The sequence below is a fragment of the Sorex araneus genome, chromosome 4, assembly GCF_027595985.1.
Source record: "Sorex araneus isolate mSorAra2 chromosome 4, mSorAra2.pri, whole genome shotgun sequence".
NCBI classification, from domain to species: domain Eukaryota; kingdom Metazoa; phylum Chordata; class Mammalia; order Eulipotyphla; family Soricidae; genus Sorex; species Sorex araneus.
The window spans coordinates 38,036,972-38,057,941 of NC_073305.1; positions in this window are offsets into that span (position 1 = coordinate 38,036,972).

Here is a 20,970-nt window from a genome sequence, read left to right on the forward strand (position 1 = left end):
TAATCCTGGCGGTGCTCGGGGGACCATATGGGATGCTAGGAATCGAACTCGGGTCGGCTGCGTGCAAGGCAAACACCCTACCCGCTGTGCTATCACTCCAGCCCAGGAGTAGGATACTTCTTTGTACATAATTTCCTTCTTTGATCTTGCTTTCAGTGTACTATCTCTATGTTTTACATCATTCTGATTAAGCCTTGTCTTGGAGTATTTTTATTTGGATTTCTTTTAGCTGGTACTATTCAGGCCTCCTGGATCTGGATGCATGTACTCTCTCACTCTCTAGCTCAGTTAGGAGTAGAATGCTTCTTTTTAAAAAAGATTTAATAAATATTTATTGATTGAAACATTGAATGAATTACACATTTAGAAAATAAACTGCTGAGAAAGAACATTCTTTTCTCCTGATTTTGCTATGGCACAAGCTGGAGAAAATTAAATAAAATTATTGATTACGTGTCCACTTTTGTTTCTTTTTTTCCTTCCAGGTAATGCTTATTTATTTATTTATTTATTTATTTATTTATTTATCTATCTATCTATTTATTTTTTTTAATGTATCACTGTGAGGTACAGTTACAGACTTACAAACTCTCATGCTTACATTCAGTCAAATAATGATCGAGTACCCATCCCTCCACCAGTGCCTATTCTCCACCACCAGTGCTCCCAGTATCCCTCCCACCACCCTCAGCCTCAGCCCCCACTGCCCTTCCCCCCCCCCCCCCCCCCGTGGTAGGCACATTCCCTTTTGCTCTCTCTCTCCTTTTGGGTGTTGTGGTTTGCAATACAGGTAGTAAGTGGCCATCATATTTCAGTCTATAGTCTACTTTCAGCACACATCTCCTACCCTGAGCGGGATCTTCAAGCACCCTTTACTTGGTTGTCCTTTCTCTATCTGAGTTGCCTTTTCCCCCAGCATGTGAGACCAGCTTCCAAGCTGTGGATCAATCCTCCTGGTCCTTATCTCTACTATCCTTGGGTGTTAGTCTCTCATTCTGTTACTTTATATTGCACAAATGTTGGCTCTCTCATTTCTTTCTTTCTTTCTTTTTTTTTTTTTGTTTTTTAGGTCACACCCAGCGATGCTCAGGTGTTACTCCTGGCTCTGCCATCAGAAATTACTCCTGGCGGTGCTTGGGGGACCATATGGGATGCCAGGTATTGAACCTGGGTCAGCCACATGCAAGGCAAACACCCTACCCGCTGTGCTATAGCTCCGGCCCCCGGCTCTCTCATTTCTTAACACCATTCTTGTATCTTAATCTGCTGACCTGGCCCCCGTTGCTTCTCATCTATAGGAGTAGGTTGTTTCTTTGTATATAATTTCCTACTTTGATCTTGCCTTAAGTGTTCTATGTCTGTCTACAGTTTTCATCATTCTGATTAAGCTGTGTTTCAGAGTGTTTTTATTTGAATTCCTTCTAGCTGGTACCCTTTGGGCCTCCTGGATCTGGGTGCTTGCACTCTCTAGCTCTGGGAACTTCTCAGCAATGATGTCTTAACTGTTGCTTCTTCATCAGTGTTGCCTTCTGGCATCTGAGAATCCTTAATTTCCTCTTGAATTCATCCTGAAGTTCTCTTGTCAGCTGTTCATTTATTCCGAGACTTCTTTTTCCATCTTCTGCTGTTTTCTAGTGTTTTTCTGCACCTTCTCTTGAAGCTCACTGATTATCTCCTCAGCAGCTGTTTCTCTGCTGCTGAGGCCTTCTAGTGAGTAAATTTTGCTGACCAAGTTTTTCAGTTCTGTCATTTCTGTTTGTAATGTCCTCATTTCTGCTTTTATATTCTCTTGTGTTTTACTGGCAGTCCATTCCATTGTTTCTCTGAGTTCCTTAACATCATCCTCAGCAATTCCTCTCTGATACCTTACCAGAGAGGTTATATAGCTCGTTGTTGCTGATTGAGTCTTCTAGGCTGCCATCTTTACTCACTAAGCCCAGTGGGATTCTGCATTGCTTTCCTGTTGTGACGTTTGCAATGCAGAGTTGTTTCTTGTGTGTTTTTGTGGGCCTACGTGGTTTCAGTTCATGTGTCTTTGTATGTCATAGTGAATTATGGAGAGATGATGAAATGTGCGACCACATAGCAGTCACGTGCTTCACAGGTACTGGGGCTGGCTGGGGTGGGGGTGAGATCCTGAGCACCAAGCCGGTCCATGCTGCTGCTGCTGCGCTTGCCTCACTTTCTCTCAGTCAGGACGAGGGAACGATGCCAGGAGTGTGTCTCTGCCCGGTTTTGTTGAAGCTCCCTGAGGTTCTTCTTCCTTAAAATGATTCCTTACCTCACACATCATTTAAAATGACATCAACCCTTTTATTTTCCCCTCTGGATCATTAATCCTCATAATCTTGATTACGTATTTGTTTTGATAACTTTCTATTTTTTCCAAAATTGAAGTTCAAGAGGAAATTTACTTTCAGATTTCGCTTACATTACCTAAAAAAAAAAATGCTCACTACTGACTCTGGATAAATACTGACAGAAATAATGAATAAATAAATAAACAAATAAATTGTCCATATGCCACCAATGCTGATGAATTTCAACCAGGAAAAAATTAATTTATTCAAAATTGAAGAGATGGCTGAAGTTAACACAAAACTCTCCTTTTTAAGGGAGGAAGTTCTGTACAATGGGAAAGAAATGGAGAGAAACCTGGCAAACCTCACAAATAATAAGTCCTTGAAAATTAAAGCTAAAGGTTTGCTCTTCAAGCCTGTGTTCCTCCTTGACCATGTATCTTGCTTCCTTTCTCTGTTTCTTCGCTTGCTTATTTCCACTCTGGAAAAGTCTGTGCTCTCTTGAACATGCATTTCCCCCTCTTTCATTCCTCTCACATCTTTCTAAGCAAGTTTCAGTCAATAAAATCTGTTTTGCTTCACAAAAAAAGCTAAAGTCTGAAGACATGGGTGAACTGTTGGGAGATGAACCATACCTTTGCCTGCTATAGTTCGACCCTAAAGTGGCTCGAGGAAATAGACACTGCTTTGGCTATTTTTCCTGGCTGGGAATCCAAACAGGTTCAGGATTACGTGTGAGGGAAGATGCTTAGGAGAAGTCTTGGGGGCGGGGGGAGAAGTGTCAGTGCCCAACCTACAAGGTGCCACTGCACATCTGCAGACAAACAAAGGAAGAGATGGAAAATGGAAATTTTATTCAGTATTATCAAGTTGTCCGTGAGCATTTAAAATTCATTGATCATCTTTTCTGTCAAATGACCAAGTCAAATAAAAGTAGGGAACTTCAGTGGTCAAAAGGCAATGACATTTTTGTGTAAAAGTACCAGAGATATAAAACCATAACCATGACATTTCGATAAAAGTAGCTGATTACTGAAAGATCAAAACATTGAAGTAGATATCTAGTGTGAATCCCAACTACACCTCCATATCATGCATGGTATTTCACTACATATGTTAAGTGTTCATTGGATTTTAGTTGAATAAATAAATGCGGTTAAATGCATGTCACAGTTCCTCCCAGATGAGATCCGGAGCAGCCGCGCACGACATGGCCCCTCTGCTCCCTAAAGACTATGATCCTGGAGGTCTACTAACCCATTTTGGCACCCAGAGACTTATAGAAATGCATCTAGACTGTGAGCTGAGCTACAACCCTATGCCACCCAGGGAGGAGGAAGGATTTTCTCTCCCAATGCTTTCTTTCTACGGGGAAGATAGCAGTTGGCAGCAGCAGCAGCGCCCACATGGCTTCCACCATTTTCTAGGACTCACAACCTAGAGGTACTAGCTTGTAGTGACGTGGCATGCAAGATATCATGGGATGCGGGTGTTACTGCCACGCCCTTCGCCCAGATGAGATCTGGAGCAGCCTCGCATGACATGGCCCCTCTGCTCCTTAAAGACTATGATCCGGGAGGTCTACTAACCCATTTTGGCACCCAGAGACTTATAGAAATGCTTCTAGACTCTAAAATGAGCTAAAACAACAGAAATCTAAAACTGTGTGGCCACTGTTGTGGCTGCGTGAGCTCCTATAATCTTCTTTCTCAGCAATGGAAAACAAACTATCAAATGATTCCTTTTCAGCAGGTTTGATTGTTGGGGGGAAATTCCAAATAATAATAGTCAGTTCTCTGCTGAAATAGTGAATGTATCCAAAATATAGAGAGAATAAAGTGAAGACCATTTGTCACTCAGGGGTGGGGGTGGGGTGGGGGGGTGGGAGGGGGTATATTGGGGTTCTTGGTGGGGGAGCAGGTGCACTGGTGAAGGGATGGGGGTTTGATCATTATGTGACTGAGACTAAAACCTGAAGCTTTGTAACTTTTGTCACGGTGATTCAATAAAAAATAAATAAATAAATAAATAAATAAATAAATAAATAGCACAAAGGACATATGTCTGTACCCAAAGTTAATGTTCAAAAATAATTAACCAGTAGATAAATATCAGCCATAAAGCATCCAAAAAATAATCTTCACAAGTCATTATGGCTACACAGAATATACTGGTGAAAACCACCTATTCCCACTTCAAACTTAGATTCAAGCAGTACTGTATGAGATACTGTACTTAACTGTGAGAATGTCCTTGTCCCTCTGGTCTTCAGTCTTCTACTTCCCAGCACAATCTTTCACATAGGGAAGTGTGAGTTCAAGGGTATGACGTATTCAGTGGCCAAAAGTCGCCTCCCCAGTAGAGAAACAAAGAGATGGGTGAAATACGAATAGATGGTAAAAATGGCCCACTTAATGTAGAACTGTTTGCATACTTATAAAACATCTGAGGGAATTCGAGGTAAGGGACTGCACATAGGTGTGATTAATCATTTAAAGTGTTTTATGGTTGGGGACATTAACTCAAAGGAATGCTCTGTCTCTCAGAGACATCTATATTGCTTTTCTCTTTCCCTTTCATTGTACATATTAAACAATAAAGTTTTCTTATTATTAATACTTTCAGTTATTTGGATAAACACAGTTAGATATATAGATTCCAAAACTTATTTCACTAGATTCTGAGGTCAAGCAAGGCTTTTACTGCAAATCCCAGACTAACTCCTCAGGATGGTTCAGTTTGTTCTTCTCCATGGAGCGCTCTCTCTTAAGCATAACGACTTGCTTCAAGACTGTTTTTATGCTTTCTAGACTGTCCCGTTTTTATGATGGGGCAACTTTGCCACTTGACCTGGGTCCATCCAAGACTTACGGTGGGAACCCACTCTTTGGGGTATTAGGAACTATGGCAACCAAAGCCTGAGTCCAGTAATTATGACAGATGCCCAGGAATAGATATATTTCAGAGTCAACTCCCAAATATTAGGAGCACAGCATTAATGGCCTTTCTGTGTTTAAGCAAATTGCTTTATAGTAAAATATGAAAAGGTTGTAAGGGAAATAGAAAAGCAAGTAATTCACTGAAAATATAAAGCAAGTAATTCACTGAAAATACAAAGTCTAGAATCACCAGAAGGTTTGACTTTAAGTAACCAAGCCTGACTTGGGGAATCTAGTGGCTAATACAAAGGAAAGGTTAAAGATAAACTCAGGGGATTAGGGGTGCTTATAAGAGCACTATAAGCTTCTCTGGGAGGAGGAGAGGGGGAAATTCACTGATGAAGCCTAAAACACTTAGGTTAATATTCAACAGAGAAGGAACTTGAGTCTCCTATAAGGTCCTACCTTTCTAATACACATATTTTTTTATACTTTAGTGACATTTTAGTTGAATGTTTTTTTAACCTTTAGATATTAAAATTTCATCACAGACATATTCAAATTCTGTCTCAACAAAATGATGGTGATATCTATGCCAATAATAAAGGAGTTTTTCCTCTTAGCAAAGGAAACATCAGAAAAGTCATTTTACTGATAATTTTTACTTTTATTACTAAAAGAGCTATTTTAAGTACAATATCTCTTCAATGATACAAAATTCCTTTTCTTCAAAATTAAATATAAAACTTTAATTAAAACGTGGTAATAAAGTCAAATTCTAATTCCTTTTGTAGTCAATAAAATGAAATTAAGATAAAAGTGCATTTCTTAAATGACCATCCAATCATTAAAAAAATTCATTATCTCCTAAAACTAAGTTTTAGGAGATAATAAGTTACTTCTGTATAGGAGGCAGTTTTCTCTAATGAAGTTGTATTTTTCATTATGTCAATATTAGACTAGCCTACACAGAATAGTGTATCTACAAAAAATACCTGATCTGCTAATAAACACATTTTGCAGGACACTTCTGTGGTCTTTTTTAATTTATGTTTACTCATACTCATCTCAGCATTTATTAGGGAAGCAGAGTCAATTATCTTAATTATATTGATTGCAAATATGACAGAAGTTGTCAAACCTTTAGCATTGAAACTGTAAGATTTCAATCTGCAATAGCCATACCCCAACTCTCACCTCCTCATCTATAAAACGTTGTTTGATCCCTTATGTAATAAAAATATTAAAGCTCACTTGATCTTTCATTTGTATGTGCAGTTTATTTCTCCACCCAAATTCTGCTATGCCTTTCTTGCACTGTAAATAATAAATAACTGTTCTAAGTGTCTTCCTGCATAAAGTTGCTCATTCACTCCTTTTCAAAGATAAGTGAGATTGAAAAAAAATTAACAGAGTTATTTCAAATTACAGCTAATAATAGAACTATAATCTTGAAGATTACGGGCCAGAATAGTCTTTGGGAAATGATCCACTATAAACAAAACTTTAAAAAATGTCATGCTTTATTTAATAATAAAAAAGAAGATAATGATTACTGTAGAAAGGAAGTTATCATGCCTAATTCATGAACTCATATGGATGTATTTGTCATTTAGTATTTACCAAAGTAATACTGGTCAGTATAATAACTGAACTAAAAAATATAAACTTGAAGTAGCATTGGGATGTAAAAGTCAATGCCAAGCACATCTTGTGTAAAATTTGAATTTAAAGAACAAAGAGTAGACAGGAAAGTACGAAAATAAAACATCAAGTAACAGAGGAAAATTAGGAATGCAAATGATATTGGTCTCAGATTTTTTGAAAATACAAAAATCTGAAGGACAATGAGGAAACTGCAAAAGAATCTGGGGCATAGGGGTTAAGCCACACAGCAGTGTTCAGGAGGTCGTCCTTGTTATGTGCTCAGGAGTAACCCCTGGCAATGTTCAGGGGTTCCTAGAGGACCATAAGCAGTGCCGGATGGAACCAGGGCTGGCTGCATGCAAGACAAAAGCCTTTCTTACCTCTTAAACTATCTCTCTGGCCCTGTACCACTAAGAATTCAAGAAAAAGTTTTAAGTCTCCCCTGCAATTTATACAAAATTTCATGTTTAAATGCAAAGAAGAAAACATTATGATCAATTGATTCTTATAATTATCTTGAAATCAAATACATATATACATACACACATATATGTGTGTGTATGTATCAGCCTATATATATGTGTATGCATCAGCCTATATGGATATGATGGTTTGGTACTTGTCCAGGCTCTATGTTGATGGGGGCCATCAAGATCACACTAGTGGTGCTGGGGTGTGGGGGAGGAGGCACACCGTGTTGAGGACCAAACTCAGGGCTCTGCATGCAAAGCATGTGCTCTAACCCTTTGTACAATCTTCCTAACCCTTGAAACTATTTTATAAATATTTTATTGCTATTTTTATAAATAATTTATGGCAGCAGCCTTCAATATAAGGTGCATTTAGCTCAGGAATATATATAGATTTTTCAAGGAGATAAATGGGCACAGATAATTTTTTGTACTCAGTTCTTAGGTTTGAACAAATGTACTGTTATTGATAATTAGTGGGTTTGGTTTCCCTTTTCAAACTCCCTTTAAATAATAAGTCCCACCTGAAAAAAGATATGTAGGTCCACCTTTGACCGCCCAGAAAATTACTGTTGTATTGTTGCTCTTGTTGTAAATATATCTGGAACAATTTAGAGTAGCAGTATCAGTGAATGACTGAGAAAGTAATTAGTTCTAAAGACTACAAACTCACTTGCAGATCAAGCAGGAATCATCTGTGTCTTTAATAAATGTAATAACAAGCTGATTAACTGTCATTAAAATTTTTTCACACAAGTGAATATGAGTTTTGGCATATAATACATGAGTCTAAAAAACTGAGTGACATGCTTACAGAATTTTTTTTCTAACTCTACTTAAACTTTAATTCTTAAATCTTCTAGAATTCTAGAAAAATTTCTAAAAAAATACCTAAACATATAACGTTTATCTATATGCTTTTTTCAGTTTGATTTCTTTCACTAAGCAAAATACCTCTCAAATTCACTTATGTTGTATATATCAACAGTGCATTACTTGTTATTATTAAATGGTATTCAATTGTATGCATTTACCACAGTTATTTAAATACTCAGCAATATGCACATTTAATTTGCTTCTAATTATTACAAATAATGCATAGATTTTAGTATGGGTACATATTTTAATATGTAAGAAATGTTTTCTTAAAAAAAAGAAATGTTTTCTTTTGCATAATTAGCTAGGGTTGAAGTGCAAAGATTATTTGTAGGTATATGCTTAACATTAAAAATTTGACATATCAGTACCTATCTTACATTTCTAACAACATTGTATAAAGTCCTGCTATATCCTCATAAACATTTTACAGGCTTAAAACTAAAGCAGTGCTTAGAGGAAACTGTATAACGTATACTCAAAAAAGAAATTCCTAAAATCAATAACCTACTCTTCCAACATAAGAAAGTAGAAAAACAAAGAGAGGACTATACTAAAGCAAATAAGAATAGAAATTAATAAGGGTAAGGACAGAAACAAATGAAATTTTAAAAAAGCTGAAAAAGTAATACAAAATCAATGAACAAAGCCTGTTCTTGAAAAACATCAATAACACCGGTGGCAGGAACATTGTATGCCTGAAATTCAACTATGAATAACTTCAAAAATCAAAATGCATCAATAGTAAATAAAATAAACAAAAATAAATTAAAAAAAGAAAAACATCATTAGGGGCCAGAGAGATAGTACAGTAGGTAAGGTGCTTGCCGGGTTCAATTCCATACAGTCCTTTAGTCCACCAGGACTAATACCTGAGTGCAGAACCAAGAGTAAGCCCTGAGCATAGCTGGTGTGGACCCAAAACAAAACAAAAAAAAGGAAAAATATCAATAAAATGCTTGATAAAACTCTAGTCAGATTGACTAAGGAAAAAGAAGGAAAGATATAAGTTATCAATAGAACACAGGAGTGACATCATTGTAGTTCTGGCTGATAGTAAATATGCAATAAGAACATACTGCAACAGTATTATATCTATTAATGTGACAATATAGAGGAAATGAATTAATTCCCAAAGGACACATACTCTCAAAATTCACTTGAGAACAAGTATAGATAACTTGACTATTCCTGTATCGAGTAAATGAGTTCATACTGCTTTTTTTGACCCCAAGCAATCATGAAAACTCCAGGACCAGAGCATTTCATTAACAAATTCTATTAAAACATTAAGGGCGAATTAATTCTAATTCTATAAATTACCATAGAAAGTAGAAGAAAACAATATTCAAAGCAATAAGAAAGAAAACTATAAACCAATATCTATCGTGAATATAGAGCCATGATATTAGAAATCAAGGATATACTATATGTATATAATAGTATACACACATATATATATGTATACACACATATATAAACACATGACTACATCACAACCAAAAAGAATTTTTCTTGGGAAAACCGATTGACTCAACATTCTAAGAAAAATCCAAATCAATTTTATCTAACATAATTAAAAATCAACACAATTAACAGATGAAAGGTAACTGGGATATAATAATCTTAATAAATGCTGAATAAGGAAACTATGGCACATCTACACAATGGAATACTATACAGCTATTAGAAAAAAAATAAAGTCATGAAATTTGCCTATAAATGGATATGGAAAGTATCATGCTGAGTGAAATGAGTCAGAACTAGAGGGACAGATATAGAATGACTGCATTCATTTATGATATATAACACACACATATATAATATATATATCACTATATCACTGTCATCCTATTGCTCATTGATTTGCTTGAGCGGGCACCAGTAATGTCTACATTGTGAGACTTGCCTGTCAAGCTACCCGTGACATATTTGATATGCCAAAAACAGTAACAGTATTTCATCGCAGCACTATTTACAATAGCCAGAATCTGGAAAAAAACCCGAGTGCCCTAGAACAGATGACTGGTTGAAGAAACTTTGGTACATCTATACAATGGAATACTATGCAGCTGTTAGAAAAAATGAGGTCATGAACTTTGCATATAAGTGGATCAGCATGGAATATATCATGCTAAGTGAAATGAGTCAGAAAGAGAGAGACAGACATAGAAAGATTGCACTCATCTGTGGAATATAGAATAAGCAGAGTAGGAGAAATAAGTACCAAGAGGTTGACTCCATGGCTTGGAAGCTGGCCTCACATTCTGGGCAAAGGGCAACTCAGATAGAGAAGGGAACACCAAGTAAAATGTGGTTGGAGATCATGTGGGGGAAGGGTGATGCGTGCCGAATGTAGACTAGAGACTGAACACAATGGCCACTTAACACCTTTATTGCAAACCACAACACCTAATTAGAGAGAGAGAATAAAAAGGAATACCCTGCCACAGTGGCAGGGTGGGATGGGGGGAGATGGGATTGGGGAGGGTAGGAGGGATGCTGGGTTTACTGGTGGTGGAGAATGGGCACTGGTGAAGGGATGGGTTCTCGAACTTTGAGGGTAACATGAGCACAAAAATGTATAAATCTGTAACTGTACCCTCACGGTGATTCACTAATTAAAAATAAATAAATTAAAAAAGAAAAGAAAAGAGAACAAAAGGGAATGCCCTTCCACAGAGGTGGGGGGAGAGGGAGTGGGGGTGGTCGGAGGGATACTGGGATCATTGGTGGTGGAGAATGGGCACTGGTGGAAGGATGGGTACTTGATCATTGTATGACTGAAATGAAAGGACAAAAGTTTGTAAATTTGTAACTGTACCCCACGGTGATTCACTAATAAAAAATGTGAAAAAAATAAAATAATAAAATAAAAAAACAGTAACAGTATTATATATATATGTATATATCACTGTCATCCCATTGATCATCGATTTGCTTGAGTGGGCACCAGTAACGTCTCCATTTGTCCTACCCCTGAGATTTTAGCAGCCTCTTTACTCGTTCTTCCCAGCAGTGCTGCATTGAAGGCTCTTTCAGGGTAAGGGGAATGAGACCCATCATTGTTACTGTATTTGGCATATCAAATATGCCACAGAGAGCTTGCCAGGCTCTGCCGTAAGGGCAGGATGCTCAGTACCTTGCCAGTTTCTCTGAGAGGGAGAAGTAGGCTGTAAGAGGTCGCGAGGGTTCCTTCATTCCTGAGGCTCATCTGAACGTGTGGAGAGAGGCCTTGAGCATGGCTGTGGCTGGGTTCCGGAGGTCTTCAGCTGCAGGGGCTCTGCTCAGGGCAGGGAGGAAAACTCAACCCATCCTGCTCCAAGGGGCCCCGGTGAAGACAGCCAGGCATGGGGGCATGGGGGCAAGAGACTCTGCCATTATATATATATGTATATATATACACACATGCATATATGTATATATACATGCATATATATACACACACATATATAATGTATATATAGTAGAAGACTAATATCTATGGCCGGGGAAAACAGGGATTAGGAGGACTGGTCAATGATTGGATCCAACAAGAATGTGTGGGGAGGAGGTTGGGTAAGATAGAAAAGAGACCAGTATGACAATAATAGTTTGGAATGATCACTTTGAACAAGAACTAAGTGTTTAAAAAAGTAGGTAAGGGATATTGCTGATAACCTTTCAGTATCAATATTGCAAACCACAATGCCCAAAAGGAGAGAGACAGACAGAGATAGAGAGACAGACAGAGATAGAGAGAGAAAGAGAGAGAGAGAGAGAAGAAAAGTGCCTGCCATAGAGGCAGGCAGGGGATGTAGGGTGATGGGACGGAACCTGGGGACACTGGTACTGGGAATTGTACACTGGTGGAGGGATGGATGTTGGAATACTATATGACTGAAATCCAAACATGTACAGCTTTGTAAGGGTCTATCTCACAGTGATTCAATAAAAAAGTTAAAAATATGTCATATCTTCAAATTTCTAAAACTTAAATCTTTGGACACACTATTCCCTTAGCTTAAGACTCTGTCTTCTTTACTAGACACTTTGGCAACCTATTCAAGTCTCAAGTCTCAGCTTAAGGATCTTTATCAGAGATTCTGTTCTAGACATACCTAGGAATTGTTCTCCACTGCCTATTATCTCAGTGCTATTTTACCTTGGTACTATTTCTAAACTGCAGTTAGCATGATTTACTGTTTTATTTTGTTTTAGGGTGTGGGAGGTGTTGGCCACACCCCGCAGTGGTTGGGGGTTGTTCCTGGTTCTGTGCTTAGAAGTGACCCTGTATACTAACGACCATATGAGATTCTGGGGGTTCAGGCATGCAAGACAAGCACCTTACCTCCTCTACTATCTCTCTGGCTCGGTTTGCTATTTTATAGCCAACTGTTTTCATCTCTTCCTTGGCATCTTTCTCTCACTTGACTCAAAATTTCATGTAGGTAAAGCTATTTTTACCTTATACATCATTTTGTCTCCTGTACAAACACTTCTAGCACACAGGAACTGCTCAATAAATCATTATTGAAAGAAATTATTATTATTTTTTTCAGTTTTTGGGTCACATCTGGTGATGCTCAGAGTTTATTCCTGGCTCTGTACTCAGGAATTACTCTTGAAGATGCTCAGGGGACCATTTAGGGTACCAGGCTGGGCACATGTAAAGAAAATAATTTAAATGTGAAAATCTTCTATCCTTTAGTTTGCAATACCATATCCAAAGTGCATCAAAATATGTTGCTATAATTAACTTTTAGAGGTGCGGTGTACCTATTGAAATCATATGCACGACTAGAATGATGATAAAAGTATTGTTATCTAAAAGAAGAAGTCATGGCTTTGAAGGTGAAGATAGATTTGGATGTTAGAGACTCAAACAGCTTTACCACCTGTTCTGTCTGGCATTATCACTATGATGTGCTATCACATGTGATCAGAGAGCTTATAATAAACACAGTTTTGCAGCAGCTTCCAATAAATTCTTCTACTTTCTTGTACTCTTCCCAACCATTTCCTCGTAAATGCAGATACAATGGGAAACAGTAATTGTTATTGTCTTTAGTGGCCTCTTATTATATGATTGACTCCATGATAATAGCACAGAGATTCCAAAAAGCATGACATACAAATTACCCTTTTAGTTGCTAAAAATAGGCTTATATATTTGTGTTCATTTGCTATCCCTTAGTTGCTTGCCCTTTGAAATAGCATCCCAAATTGACAAGGTTGAAATTCCCAGCCTATCTTTGTTCTGGTGTCTCCGTCACACGTTTTATATTTTAGTTGCTAGACAACTTCTAGCTACAGTGTGACAATGCTGATGGAATTAACAAGCTTGCTTCTAGCCTAATTATTTCTTTCATTAATTGGTCAATAGGCACAGCAAATATTACTTGGATGTCTCAAAATATTCATAATATTTTGGGGTTATTAATTTCTAATAGACTTAGAACTCAAGATAAGAGCTAAATGAAACTTTGCTTGAGGGAGTCTCAAACTATAATAGCAGCTTTATGACATCAACACGGAGATATGGTTTGATCAGCTATGTTGGCACACAGGTTCATAAATTAAAATTAGGGTAGGTCCAGAAGTCTCAGAATCAAACCATTCTAGCTAAAATATAGAGAAGAGTTTTTTCCTCTCTTCTTTTAAGAAATCATTGGTACCATCAGTATTTCCAGTGTCCACTGCATTCTTCTGACAACAAAGAGTAAAGGGACAGGAAAATTAAGTTAATTTCCTCTCCAGTACTCTTAAGAATCAGGAAGGGGTGTTAGCTTGGAATCATCAATGGGAGAAAAAAAAACATAAATGAAGGATACGTGACCACCTATACCCAAAGAATTGAAAAAAATTACGACGACAGCTAACAATGAGGCTGACCTAGAGAGAGAGGTAAAAGTCCTGTGGTCACAGGAAGGGTTAAACTGAGTGATCTGGCGTATTCTGTGCTCAGAGGCAAGAAGAATATCTGATTGGGGTCTGTGTGGTGAGGTGACTGTGTCTTTCACGTTCTTTTTTTTTTTTTGTGGGTCATAGTTAAAATTTATTATTTAACCTACATTATGGGGAAAGAGGGTAGATGAATAGTTATTTCCCAGGTTATTTGCTATACAACACTAATCCACCTAGTTCTTCTTACAGCCATTTGGAGATTTAGGGATGTACCAGTGGAAAGAAGCATAGGATCTACGATGAACTAATTAAGAATATTCAACAACCCCCTGGATGTAGCCATTTGTAGGTGAATTCAGGAATCTGTACATGTGTTGAAAATCAGAATTAGTAGGGTGTGGGAACTTCCCCAAAATCTCTTTTTCTTTTTTTAAATTTTATTTTATTAGTGAATCACTGTGAGACAAAGTTACAGACTTACAGGTTTTCATGCTTACGTTTCAGTCACACAATGATCGAGTGCCCAATCCTTTCACATTCTTAAGATACATAATAGCTCAAAAATTCCAGAAGCTATTTTCAATATTCACAATATGCATGACGCAATATTTTGTTATTAATTAGTGCTTATCTAGTTTTATCGAGTGCTTCTCTAGTTTTCCCAACCCTGAAATGTTGAGGGAAAAAAATTGTGGTACTATGAAAATCACTCGCTGTTCTCTTTCCCACATTTTCTAGAGTTAACATTGAATTTATTCACCTTATCACCAGGTTTGACCCCCCAAAACAAAAATAAATAAAAATTTTATTCGCTTTCATTTGTATTAATCTTATGGCTGCTGTTTTGGGAACCAGTGGTGCTGGAGAGGGAGGACATGCTTTACTACAGCTCAAACCCCAGGCCTCAAGCATGTCAGGCATGTAATATATTGCTTGAGCCACATCTCCCTACTAGAGATTTTTGTTTGTTTGCTTTGGGGCCACACCAGGTGGTATTCAGGGTTCACTCCTGGATCTCTGCTCTGGAGTGACCACGGGAAATGTTTGGGGAAATCACACGAAGTGCTGGGGATTGAACTGGGATCGACTTCATGTAAATCAAGCGCTTTACTCCCTATATTATCTCTATGGTCTCTAGCCTTATTTGTTTTTAATATTTCATAATTTTGACTATATCCTAAGCCCCCAAGTTTCCTTTCTTTGTATGAAGCAGATTCAGTTCCCTAAGTAGAATTCCAGAAATAACTGATGTTAAAACTGAAATGTATATGATTCTAGTTCCAGCACTTCCAACAACTGGCATGTTAGGAATATTTAGTGTTCTTATTCATGTTAATTATAGTAAGGTGGTGTAATTGATATTGGGGTTCACGATCACGATCACGAAATCCCATTACTCATTGATTTCTCGAGCGGGCTCAGTAACATCTCATTTCGTCCTTTCCCTGAGATCTTAGAAGTCTATCTTGACTTGGCCCTCCCAATGATGTCATGCTGGGGGCTCTTTCAGGGTCAGGAGAATGAGATCCAGCTTGTTACTGGAGTTAGCATATGAATATACCATGGGAAGCTTTCAAGGCTGGCCCATGTGGGCAGGAAACTCTCAGAAGCTTGTCAGTTTCTCCCAGAGGGAGAAGGCCGCTTTACAGCCGCCTGCTTCTGAGAGCTTGCTTTTAAGTCTCTCTCTGGATGTTGGCCATTGATAGGATTATACATACCTGGGTTCCTCTGCCGGTACCTTCATGCATGAGGCCTGTCCAAACATGTGGAGAGGGGCCTCGAGCATGGCTGTAGCTAAGTTCCGGTGGTCTTCAGCCGGGGTTACATGCCTTAAATCCCTTAAGGAATGAATGGATCAATGCTCTAGTTGCTGTGAAGTTTGCTGCCAGTGGCTCACAGTTCTCTCTTACCTGGGGGAGAATTGCTCTTGGCCAACATATCTCACTCTGAAAATGTTTGGAAGGTTATGTTTTCCCCCAGGGACTGCCCCCTACCCCATGACTGATTGGTATGTGAATAAACTAATGAATTGTTGACACTAGAAGACAACAATGAGCAGGAGGATAGAAAAATATAACATTTTGTCTCTTCCTTGAAGGTCATCTTTCACAGATTAACTGAATGACCTCATCTTTATTAGAGTCATTGTTCTGCTTAAATGTGAAACATCTATAAAAATGAACATACTGGTGGGGGGTACTGAGCATAGTACAGAGGGTAGGGCATTTACCTTGCACACGGTTAATCTGTGTTCAATCCCTGGCATCCTGTATACTCCACCAAACACAACCAGGAGTAATTCCTGAGTGCAAGTCAGACTAACTCTTGAGCATTGCTGGGTGTGACCCCCCAAAAGCCAAAAATAAACAAAAACAAAAACTATCCAACAATAACAAAATAACCAAAAATTCCAAACATCTTAGGGCTGGAGAGAAGATACCAGATAAGGTGTTTTCCTTGTACATAGCCAACGAAGGTTTGATCCCCAAATCCCCGTGTAGTCCCCCAAGCCTCACAAGAAATGATCCCCGACTGCAAAGCCACAAGTAAGCCCTGAGAACCACTGGATGTCACCCCCAAGCCAACCAAACAATATCTATAGGAACTCTATCCCCACAACGAGGAGAAGCCAATCATCTGGCTGAACAGGAGGATAGACTCTAACAGCTTATAGAAAAGCAACCAAAAATGGCCAAGAAAAAAATCCTTTCTGGAAAACAATTAAAAGCAAGAACTCTGGAGACAGCATGGAAGGAAACAGTTCTCCTTAGGTTTTCCTGTGACAATGCCCATATTAATTTCTATGTATGCAAAACCCCATTTAAAGGAATCCTAGAAAAGCCACATTTGGGGCTTTCTCTTCAAGCTCCTGTTCTCCCTTGAATATGTATCTTGCTTGCTTGTCTCTATTACATCTTTGTTTGCATGCATTTTCCACTCTGGATAAGACTGTTCTCTCTTAAACACATATTTACTCTTTCTCTCCCCTTGTAGGGTAACATTGGTTTGTCCTTTCAGCCTTGCCACAGGGAACTTAGGTTTATTGGGTTACATCCATCACAGTGCTCCCCAGTCACTCCCATTCCTTTGTTTATCTGTAAACTCTTCACTGTGCTCTCCTCCCCAATCACCTTTTTCCCTAATCAGATTCTGTCAGCTTGTAAGATCAGATCCTTCTAAGGACACTGAACTTGTATTGTAAGTTATGTCTTTTACATAGTTTACCTTAAAGCAATGTCCTTTCTGTATGGACACAGGAAGACAGTTAATATTATGCTTTTGTAAATTGGGAGTTAATTGACTCTAGATAATATTTACTCCTGGGCATCTGCTTTCTCGATTCAGTTGCCCTTAGTTGCCTTAAGTTCCCAAAAGCAGGGTCCCTATGAGGGACTTAATGGACCCAGGGCAAGCTGTGAGCTACCCTGGCATCAAAATGGGCCAGGCCAAGCGCCATAATACTTAACTATAAGTTAAGAGCACATTCATGGACAAACTCTATCATGACCTAAAAGAGGGAACTGGATAAAGACCCTGCTAGGGTTAGGATGACTAACCTGGCCTGAGGACTGTGTCTGGAACATATAGTGAGATGTCCTCAAAAGAACCAAACTTTAAGTTTCATATATCTCTTCCTGTGCTCGTACAGAATGACATTGCTAGAAATATTACAAGTAAATTTACTATGACTATTTAAGTGGATTACTAGCTGAGGAAAGAAGAAAGCAACACACCCTGGATGGGATCCCCGCCTTGAGCGGATCTCCTAGTAATATGGAGTAATCTCCTTAGATGAGATTTTATCCTTGAGATAATCCCCTGGAGGAGTGGGCTTATCTCTCTTTGTTGATTTGTTAATGTTCAACCCCACCTTTGTATCACCACCCTGTGTGATTGCTATATAAATTAAGACTGTAGGAGTGGAGGGAGTCAAGTCAGAATCCAGGGAGGAAGAGGAGTCAGAGTTAGGGGGAACCTAGGATCTAAGAATGAAGCATGTGTGAGATGGGAGAAACGAGAGACTGAGTAAATGGCAACTAATCAGAAACCAGTTTGGTCCTCATTCTTTCTTCACCTGCCCATCATTGAAAGTCATCCTGATCTGGTCCATACACAGCGGCTGGAGCATGGAATGTGGGCGGCAAAAGAGAGCCACCCAGAGAGCCCGTGAACACAAATGTCCTTCTGCATCATGTGTGTGTATCTTTTTTACACCACCCCACATATTTTTAATTCTCATTGAATTAAAACTATCTTGCCTCACTCTTTTGCCTCCTCCTGAAATTCTTTTTTGTGAGGAAAAGGTGATGGACTCAGAACAACTATGCCAAGGTTAGGACTATTTTTTCTTTCCACAAGGAACAATTCCGTGCTCCAGCTTGAAACCACAGCTCTGAGTGACAGAAGTCATGTCTCATGACATGCAGAACAAGTAGACTCCAGGCTCAGTCTGACATCCGCCTCATGGGACTGGTGGGACTGGGCTGTGTAGCTGGTCTCAGCAAACTACTAGTCCTGACCTAAGATAAACATTTCCCGGATTGTAGGTGGCTAAAGTGGATCTAGCAGAGAGGTGGAAGCACTCTTCATGAATCTACCTCCCTTCCTCCCTGTAGGATAACATTGGTTTGTCCTTTCTGCCTCGCCACAGGGAGCTTAGGTTTATTGGGTTACTCTCATCACAGTGCTCCCATTCCCTTGTGTTTACTTCTAACTTCTTCCTTTGTGCTCTGTTGACTTGTAGATATTGATTTTCTCTTCTCCTTACATCCTTTGAATAGTTAATTCAGAGCAATGTCCTTTTGTATGGACACAAGAAGACAGTTAATGCTATGCTTTCGTAACTTGGAAGTTAATTGACTCTGAATGATATTTACCTTCTGGACATGTGTTTTCTCGACTTAAGCCTCAGTTGCCCTTAATTCCTAGCACCCCAAAAGCAGGGTCCCAATGAGGGACTGGATTTATCCAAGGCAAGCTGTGAGCTATGTGCTACCCTGGCATCGAAATGGGCTTGGCCAAAGTACCATAATACTTAACTATAAATTAAGAGCACCGTCATGCATAAATTCTGTCATGATCCAAAAAGTAATAACTAGATTCAGGCCCTACTAGGGTTAGGAAAGGTTAATCCGGCCTGAGCACTATAGTCCGAGTGTGTGGCGAGATGTTCCCAGGAGAGCCACCCTACAAGCTCAAAATAATGTATCTTTTGTATACAAAATAACATATGCAAAATAATGCATACAAAATTATTTTTGTGTACAAAATAATAATAATAATGTATAATATAATGTATCTCTGTGTCCATACAAAATAACTAATATTAAGAAGCAGAATTAAGATGTTAATTAAGTTATTGGACTGAGGAAAGGAGAAAAACACCTTACGTGGTGTTTTGCCAGTGAGTAAAGGAAGGGCTTTCTTATATTGATTTTGCTACAGTGGGTGTAGCATCTGCCCCTGATGCCAGGGAGTTGGAGAAGGATAGGGAGTTGGAGAGAGATGAGAGAGAGAGAGCAGGGCAGTAAGATGGAAGAAGAATGTAGAAGAATACAGGAGCAGGCCTGTGGAGAGCCCAGGATGCAGGTTGCAGCGCGGAGAGATAAGTGGGAGAGACAGGAGGGGACGGGAATGAGGGGCAGTGTGAAACTGAAATGGGAAGCTTAGTGAAACTGCAACAGGCGCGTGGGGAGAATGGAATAAACGGCAAGTGATCAATCAAGCGGCTCGGCCCTCATTTCCTCCTCTGTCCCAGAATGCATTGACCTTCCCGAGAGGGGGAGTGGCTCGACACCACTCAACCTGGGAGGCGAGAGGAAGAGCCACCAGGGCCTTCCCTAGCCTCCCAGAGATTATACAGCTCCCCACTTTAACAAGCTGCTAGCAACAGGGAGAATGGGAGTTGAGCTATTTGCATTCCAAAACCTCAGTAACACTAAGTTTTGGATAGTAGACTGTTGGGTTATAGCATTTTAGGCTTAACAAGGGTTGTCCTTTCTCCAGAGGCAGAGAGCTTATGTTATCTGAGTTACACCCACTACAGTGCTTCGGGGGGCACACCCAGTTCTGCTGGGGCATTTCCAAGACTTGGTGTTTATCTTTATCTGTTAGTCACAAATATCTCCAAATAAGACATGGTAACTTGCAAAATCAAACCTCCTGGTGGCTCTGGATTTTGTATTTGAAATATTTTCTCTTTCCTTTATACCTCTTGCATATTCTTATTTTAGAGCAATGTCCCTTTTGTATAGACACAGGAAGACAATTAATGCTATGTTTTTATGAAATGGGAATTAATTGAATCGGAAAAATAGTAACTCTTGGGCATCTGTCATATTTACTTGCCTTAAGCCTCAGTTGCCTTTAGATTGATCTTAATTCATTACATTCCAAAAGACAGGTCCCAAGGGATTCGATAAAAGCAGGACAAACCATAATCTATCCTGGCTTTGACATGGGACAGCCTAAGGGCCATAAGAGATATAATAAGTTAAGAGGATGGTTATGGAACAAGCCCTATCATGACCCAAGAAGAAATAACTGAATAAGGACTCTAGTGGGGTTAGAAAAAACTAACTTGGCCTAAGAACTGTAGTCTGAGAAATACAATGAGATGTCCTCAGGAAAAAACATCTTTTACCAAAACCCAGAGAGACCATTTTAAGCTTAATCTAGGGTACAGATAAGTCATTATAGCAATACCATGCTGTTTTAATTACTACTGCTTTGTAGTAGAGTTTAAAGTTGGGGAAGGTGACTCCACCCATCTTCTTTTCCCCAAGGATTGCTTTAGGGGTTTGAGTATGGGGAATATTGTCTACCATGGAGGCAGGGGGAGGGTGAAAAAGGGGGGTATACTGGGGATATTGGTGGTGGGGAATGTACACAGGTGGAGGGATGGGTGTTTGA